An 8,579-nucleotide genomic window follows, 5' to 3' on the forward strand; every position below is an offset into this window, starting at 1 on the left:
AAGGGGAGCGGGAGGGCTGGCTCGCAGCCGGGGTGGCCAAGCTGTGGACGTCCTTCTGCGGAGCTGTGGTGGGCGTGAGGCTGGGGAAGAGCAAAATCACAACAAATCACAAAATCACACAGAAAAGCAGCCAAACCGACAACAACCAGGAGCACGTTTGAACCAGACGCATCGAGGGAAGCGCAGGTGTCCTTCTGGCCTGTGTGGAAACCCACGAGCCCCGGAAAGAGCAGCCACGGGCAGACGGGCAGGAGGGGGCAGCAGAGCACAGGCCGCGGCCTGCCAGACGCTGGTGGGAACCGCATGCTCTCTCCTGGGCACTGTGGGTGTCAGGCCCGAAGGCCATGAGCCTGGGTCCCTCCCACTGGTAAGTAGACACTCACCTGGGTCCTCAAGTTGGCCCCATCCTGTGGTCTCCTTACAGGGGCCTCCGCCTCCGCCTGGTGGGTTGTGGGCTGAGCGGAGGCCCCTCGGGGAGGCCCGAGGCTGGGCTTGGGGTGGCCATCTTTTGCCATCAATCAGTGCTGTTCTCTTCTCACTGGTGGACAGGCCGTCCCAGGGTGACAGGGTCTGTGCCTGCCTGTCCCTGGGCTGTGACCCCATGGCCTGACCTCCAGGGTCCCACTGCATCCTGTCCTGCCTGTCCTTGTCTGCACCCTGCCCCCTCTTGGGCATGAGGAATGAGGCTCAGAGAAAGGAGAGGACCCTCGAGAGCCACATGGTTGGTGTCATGGTCCTTCCTGGACACAGAATGGGCTGTCTCCCTGCAGGGGCACAGTGGCTAGGTGACAAGTGTCAGAACTTGCCCTGCAGGTGGGCAGTGCACACCAGGCTCAGCTCACACCCCACCCTCCCAGGGTTGCTAAGGACCTGCTGCAGACACCAGGGACCCACCCTGGGGGACAGCCTGCCCTTGTCACCTGGAAAGTGGTCCCTCACAGCGGCCCACACCCTAACCCTGGGGCAGGCCAGTGTCACCTGTTGAGGGCCACAGCCGAGTCGGGATGACGCATGGCATTTTTGCCAGAAGTAGTGGTTGAGAGGTGACGCCAGCGAGCCATTAAGATGATGACTTCTGAGTTCTGGTGGAGTTCCCGTTGAGTTCCGGTTGAGCTCTCGCGGGGATTCCTGAAGAGTTCCCATTGGTTGGGGAAGTGCCGGAGGAGGGATTTCTGGTTGGTGGTTCCTGGAGAAGCCGCTTGGCGTTCGGGAGAGTTCCCGGGGAGCGTGTGTGGAGTGTGCTGGTGGAGTTCAGAAATCAAGTTTGTTCCTGCTTCAGTGGCTCGTGATTTGTGCCCAGCCAGGCTGCGGCAGTCACCGGGTTTGGAAGAAGAGTCTTGTGGACGAGATGTGGTCCTGGATGACCCAGCCGGGCCCCAAGCCGTGCCAGGAGGGAGGCTGCAGGCACACCAGACTGGAGGCACATGGCCTTCGGCAGAGGACCCCTGGAGTCCCCAGGAGCTGGCGGAGGTGGAAGGCACCCTTTGACTTCCACCCAGAGTGCTGCCCTCAACTCTGGCCTGGGGTCAGGCTGTGGGGAACATCACTGTTGTGCTTTTGCAGCACCCACTTGTGAGGGCCCAGAGGAGGGAGCAAACTGCTGAGCCAGCCCCCAGGTGCATCAGGAGTCTCCTGCCACGGGACCTTTGCACGGGCCCTTTCCTGTGCCCAAGACTCCTGGCTCAGATCCCCGTCCCCTTAGGTCCTTGTCTAGACGTTCCTTTACCCTGATTGCCCTATTAAAGTGTCAGCTTCCCCCTCCCCACACCCCCATGACCCCCCATTTTTTCTCTTTTCCTCAGCCTCTGTGCCACACGGCTATGTGCTTACCAGGTGCTCAGCAGTTGGTGGTACCATGGGCCTCGCCAGGGAGCCCTGGAGGTCGCTGCTGCATCAAGTATCCTGGGCGGCCTAGGCGCCCAGGCATTCAGCATTCTGACCCACTGACCCGCCCACCTCGCCAGAATGGGGGTGTCATCGCAGGGAAGTGCTGGGGGGCAGCTGCTCCTGGCCTACACACGGCGGGGGGGGGCTTTCCTCCTGAGCAGGGAGGCCTGGGGCCTGGGCCACGGGGGGGGGGGGGGGAGGGAGGCTGGGCCATGGGGGGGGTGGCCTGGGCCACGGGAGGGCCTGGCGAGTGGCAGTCCTGTCTCGCTGATCCCCGGGAGCCTGTCCAGTGTCCAGTGCTTGCGAGCAGCTGCAGCTGGTGGCCGCGGTCTTTGGCCCCCCCACTCGGGTCCTGCAGTGCATCTGTTCCCCATTACTTTTGGGGAGCTGACAGGACATAAGGAGGCAGCCCATGATCTCACCGCGGTGGGGAGGGAGCCCAGACCCCATGTCCACACCAAGGGGAGGAGCTGGAAGGGGCCAGCAGGAGGCAGCCGCTGGGGCTGGGCTGAAGCAATCGTCATTCCTAGAATTCCTTCTGCCCGTGAGGCAGCCAGCAGAGCACCTCCCTGAGCCCCTGCCCACTGTGGGGCCAGTGCTGGATTCCCACCAGGACCCTCTGCCTGGGAAGGGAAGGTCGACCGGATGGGGTGCCAGGCTCCCCGATTCTGAGAAACCCAGGTCTCTTTTCAGAACATGGAAACATTCCGGTGGAGAGCGGCTGTGCCTTCAGGGCCATCTGGGGCCTGGCCTCAGCTCCTGCCCTGGGCCTGCTTCCCAAGGTCCTCCTCCAGCTGCCCACCGGCTTGGCAGGGGGCTCCCAGCTGACAGCTGATGGGGCCACCGCACGCTCTGCAGGGGCAGCGCCTCCCTCCTGGGTGTCCCTGCACAGCCACAGCTGTCACCTGGACGTCCACGCACTGGTCCCAGGAGGGTCCTGAGGTTGGACCCCTCCGGGCATGTGAGTGCCAACCCTCCTCCCCCCGCCTTCCCTCTCCCTTCAGGGACAGGGCGTTGTGGCCTCTTCTCTGACCCTCCCTCTGGCTTTGCTGGAGAAGCAAACACCCCGGCACCTTCCAGAGGGCCCGGGGCTGCGGCCCTGCCGAGGGAGCTGTCCAGGGGGACAGAACCGAGGCCTGGGACCCCGGGCTGGCCCCGGGCGTCCACCCTGGGGTAGTGTCATGCATTCAGGTGGCACGGGGGTCCCACCTGGTGGCAGGAGTAATCCTAGGCATGACACTGCCACGGGAAGACCCCAGTCCAGGGCGCTCCCTGGGGCACGGTTTTCCCAGCCAAGTGGGTCGGCCTGAGCAGGAAGTGCCACAAGAAGCATCCTTCTGTTTCTGAGCACGCTTGTCAGCTTAATGGGACTTTTAAGTGGTTTCCTGAACCTGCAGCGCGCGGAGGAGGGCAGGACGCAGAGAGCCACAGCCGCTCTGCTGCACCCTCCTCTCCGCTCTTCAGGAGCACCCACGGCCCCTCCGCCCAGTGCTCACCCACCGTTCCTGCCACCCCTTGTCTCCTGACATCGGGTGTACCGCAGGCTGCATCCCTGCCATGGGCAGAGGTTGCCACCAGGTGAAGGTGCTCTCAGGGGTCGGGGTGTAGGGCCTGTCTGTGCGGCTGAATTGCCCCCCAGAGTCTCAGGGCAGGTCCTAGACCCAGGCCCGAGTGTGCCCTTATTTGAAAATCAGGTCATTGAGGCTCTCACTAGTTCAGGTTAGGCCACGCTGGAGCAGGGTGGTCTAAGCCCACCTGACCAGGTCCTCAAACCAGGAGAGGCCTGGAGAGATCCGCCCTGGTGTCCTGGGAGGCTGGCCCTGCTCACTCGGGGTCTTGGGCTTCCGGCCTCCAGAACAGCAGGGGCACCCATGTCTGTAGTCAGGGCCCATCTCAGAAGACCATGAGGCCAGAGGGGCAGACACTGAGGGCACATCCCACCCCTTAAAAAGAGCAGCACTTTAGGTGGGGGACTGCGGGGACAGCACCTGGAGCCCCTGGGAGACGGTCTTGCGGGAGCTCTCACCTAGCCACGAAACAGGAAAATGGAGTGGCAGCCCCCGTGGCTAGTGCCAGTGCCAGGACCAGTGGTCAGATCCCAGCTGGGCCTTTGTGGACAGCCCTGGACACCCGTGGGATGCTCTGGGCCCCGATTTCCTCACATGTGAGAGGAGGAGAGTGGGGTCTCACCAGGCTGTAGAATTTGGCAGGAAAATGCAAAGGGCAGAGTTTGGAGCAAGGCCTGGTGCAGCCGGACACCCCGGCCGGGACTGTGGCCTTGCTTGCTGTGCTTACGGGCATTGGCCCCGGTGGCTTCCAGGACGCAAGGAAGAAAGGCAGAGGAGGGAGCCCAGGTGCTGGGGGCGGGGCAGGAGCCAGTGTGGTTGGGGGCAGGTCCCTACCCAGGACCTCAGGGCCTTGCTCTGGCAAGAGACCCACACAACCGCTCCCACCTGCGATGAGAGGTGTGGGGCGGGGGCTGTGGGCTGGTCCCTGGGGGACCCCGGGTGCTGTGGCTGGGACCTCACAGCAGTGAGGGAGGCAGACCTGGGCAGGAGCCCAGCGGGAGGCAGGGGAAGCCCACACAGCACGAGGCTGACGGAGGAAGCAGCCGGGCTTCGTGGCTCTCTGACGAGTGGGATTTGGACCTGCAGGACAGGAAGAGCATCGTAGGGAGGGGCATCGGGCAGCACTGGGTGCACAAGGCACCTGGGTATGGTCCCTACACACCTAGTGGCTGCACCCCAAGACCTTCAAAGGACCAGGCAGGGTGACGCCTTAGAGCAGCTCAGGACACCTGGTGCCACCTTCTTCTCTCCTGGCTGCCCCAGTGTTTCTGCTCAGGCCAGGCCAGGGCCAGGCCAGGTCAGGTCCAAGGCCTGCTCTGGTGACCCGCATAGTCACAGCCTTTGAGGGGTCTCGGCATAGGGACCCAGAGCTATGCAGGGGTGTGAGGGCAGGGAGCTGTAGGTCCCCTGCAGGAGACAGGGGCACCCTGACCCTGTCACTGTCTACCCAGAGAGTTGCTCTCCTGGCCAGGGGGCGGGCACCTGGTCCTGGTGGCGGAAGCTGGCCTGTGCTCTGCTTTCCCAGCCAAGCTTTCTGAAGCCTTGTCCTGTGCCCCCGGCCCTGTGTGCCGCCCTCCCTGCCCCCAGCCCTGCTCAGGGGCACTCTGTGCAGCTTCCCGGGGAAGATGAGAACATGCCAGCCAGCCGCCTGGCGGGAGGGACATTACTCACACTCGTGCTCAAAGCCTCCGGTCGGACACTCCATTAAGGAAACGGTGGTTGATGCAGCGGGTTGTGTGGGCACGTAAGGTCACAGTGGCTCCAGCCAGGCAGGCTGGCAAGAGGGTGTCCAAGCCCCCTGTGGACCCCAGTCTTCCTGAGGCCTCTGGGGCAGGCGAGGCAGGAGGGCCTTCTACATGGGAGCAGGGATGAGAAGTGACTTTGGGGGCATCTCCGATGGAGCCTTTGGGGCTGGGGTGCCAGGGTCATGTATAGAGAGAAGGCCAGGGGAGACCCCTGGAGGCGCCTGGGACACCCTGTGGCAGGCACAGTGCCCCGTGGTGTCGTGAGCCTGGGACAGCTCATCCCTGCAGCCGGCGGAGGCCAACGGAGCCCTGGTGCTGCCTGGGGGACCTGCCCCTGTCGCAGGATCAAGCGGCCCTCTTCTCAGGGCTTCTCAGATCAAGGCTGTGGGGACCATGGCCACACTTAGGCCTGTGCCCACACTGAGCACTGCAGGTGACGTCCTTCCTTCACCCATCTGATCCCGCCGGCTCAGGCCTTGGCTGGAGGCTTGGCTTCCACGGGGCTCCGTTTGCTGAAAGGATGCACAGAGAGGCATCACCTGGGATGTGCAGAGCGCTCAGGGAAGGGCAGCGCTGTCCCCAGGAGGCCCTTGGGGACAGTTGGGGGCCTCCCAACCCTCTGTACCCGGTGCCTTTGGGGCTGGCCTAGCCCAGCAGTGGATATCTGGAAGGGTTTGCTGAGTGCAGGCCCAGGCCCAGGGCGGCACTTGGCCCCCAGACCACTCCCCTGTGTCCTCCTGGGCTCCTTGGAACAGGGAGGGACCGAGCACTCCCAGGCTGCAGGCTCCAATGCATGTGGAGAAGAGGGGTGAGACAGAGACCCCTGGACGACAAACCAGGAGACACTTGAGCAGGGGGTGAGCCAGAGCCTGTCCCTCCTGCTCCTTGGCAGCATGGGTACTACTCCGACTTCATGGGCCAGGAGACCCTGCCCAGGGGGTCCACCCACCCAGGCGAGGTCCCTGCAGGGGAGCCCAGGAGGCCGAGCTGGGGCCTTCCGAAGCATGTGCTGCCCACAGTGACCCAGGGCCTAGACAGGGCGCCTGTCCCCACGAGAGAGCGGCCCATAAGCTGGGCACGGCCCAGCAGGGCCAGCAGAAAAGCTCAGCAGGGCCCATGTGTGGTGTAAGGGTGCCACCTGGTGGCCACCAACATCATGTCCTCAGGACAAGGCAGGCCACCCTCACCAGGGCAGGAGGGAACACTGCCCACAGAGACTGGCAGCTGGCCTTCCATGCTCCCAGGGTCCTGGGGTGGGGTGGGGCCTAACCCATGACCTCTGCCACGTGGGGCTGACCACCCGCGGGCTCTGGCTAAGGGTGGGAGTGGGGGGCCGAGGCTCTGTACTGGGCTCTGTCCTGACAGTGCACAGGGCGTCCTGGAGTGCACATCATCCGCTGTGGTCTGAATCCACCTGAACTCACCTCTGTGCTTCGTCTGGCACCCCAGGCCCTGACAGCAAAGCCACCTGCCTGGGGACGCAGTGGGGCCCTTGCTTGTCCCCTTGGGCCCAGGACATCCCAGGAGCTAACAGCAGTGCTGTCCCCATCTCTGGGCACTTCCCGCGGGGCCAGGGCCTGCTCCACTTGGAGGCTGCCTCACTGTACCCCATGCGTGTCTGCCTGGCGGGGACAGTGGCCGGCACCCAGACAGGCCGTGGGCTTGCTCTTCACCGGAGAGCCACCTGCCAGGACTGAGGATTTGGGTCCCCAAGGGTTCCTTTGTCACTCCCACCCCAAGGGCTGGTGCTGGGTGGACTGTGAGAGGGTCAGGCTGTGACAGCAGAGCCCGTAAGAGGGACCAGGACTTCTCGTGGACACCCCTGCCATGTGAGGGATGGCCGTCTGCTGGCAGGAAGAGGCCGCTCCCCCAAAACCAATGGCGCCCTGCTCTGGGCTTTGCCTCCAGGATGTGAGAAGCCAGCGTGGGGAGCCACCTGGTCTGTGGGGCTTCTGCCATCACGGTGGACTCGGACACTCTCCCAACGCCTCTCTAGGACAGCGGGGTGAAGTAGGTCATCTCGGGCAGGCGGCAGTGAGGCCACACAGCAGGCTTGCAAACCAAGACCAAGGCAACATCACAGGGCTCTCCTCAGGCAGGAGGACGTGACCCATCTCTCAGGTGACAAGCTAGAGAGGACAGGCACCTCGCCAGAGCTCCCAGCGTGCAGGCCATGGAGTTGGACTGGTCTCTCCACTGGCCTCGTCCTTAGGTGGGCATGCTACAGGGTCCCCTAGAGAGGGTGCAGCCAGCACATGAGGCCAACCCGCCTCGGCACCCGTCCTGGAGCCCAGGACCAGCACGGGGGGTGCAGCCCCAGCAGGGCCCAGCACTGGTGGCCTCTTTGGGGGGGAAGTCCCCAGGGTCACAGCCCTTATCCCTCCCTCCCAGTGACATCCACAAGGCTGGGCAAGCTCCTACTGTCCCCAGGGCCGGGACCTCCGCAGTGTCCAGGCAAGCACAGTCCCCGTCTTGAGAACTGGCTCTCAAATTCAGCTCGGTAGCTTGGGTCAGCCCGAGGCTCCTGGGGGGAGGGCTGTAGTTTGCAGGGTGGTCAGGGGACCCTCGACTGTCTGCCAGCCCAGCAGGAGACTCCTGAGCACGGGTCACAGGGGTACCAATGTCCTGGGAGACCTTGAGGATCTGAGCAGGAGCGAGGTGACCAGGGGTCCAGCCAGGTCTGGGAGGAGGTGCACTGGGGACAAGAGAGAGAGAGGGGTCAGATGTCACTACCGAGGCCACCAGGAGCCTCAGCAGGGAGCACATGGCATTGCCTGTGGACAGACGTGGGGAGGTGTGGAGTCTGCTGAGGTCCTGGGTGGGCAGGCGATGGGGCCAGGCCAGAGGGGGAGGCGGGGGGAGCGAGGTGGGCTGGGCTGGGTTGGAGATCTGCCTGCAGGGTCTTCTGACTGATGCCTGTGGACACAGGAGAAGGACATCGAGGTGACCGGGAGGCTCTGACGGCATAGAGGTGGGTTGGCTGGAGGCTGCCCTGTGTGCGGTGAGTGGGAGGGACCCCAGATGCCGGGTGAAAGTGTGAGGCCCACTGGGTGCTGCAGGCCAGCTGCTGGGGGCTGAGAGCTACAAACCTGCAGGTGGGCAGCACAGGGACGTCTGTGTCCCTGGATGGGGGAAGTCCCTAGGAGGCCTGCTCTGCCAAGTACTCACCAGGGTCACCGCCCCATCGGGACCTGGAGATGGTTGTCACGGCAGCAGGGCAGGTCCACTGAGCCAGCCAGGACCCGGGAGACCAGGGCCAGTCAGAAGCCCACGAGCAGCCCCGGCTCCCCGCTGCTGTGACTGTTCAACTTATGCTGCGCATTTATCTGCTCTCTGGAGCCCAGAGGTCCCACGAGTGAAGTCGGGGCTGGGCCCATGT

The sequence above is a fragment of the Marmota monax genome, unplaced genomic scaffold (assembly GCF_021218885.2).
Source record: "Marmota monax isolate L192 unplaced genomic scaffold, Marmota_monax_Labrador192_F-V1.1 WCK01_AAM20220418_F8-fsc00009, whole genome shotgun sequence".
NCBI lineage: Eukaryota > Metazoa > Chordata > Mammalia > Rodentia > Sciuridae > Marmota > Marmota monax.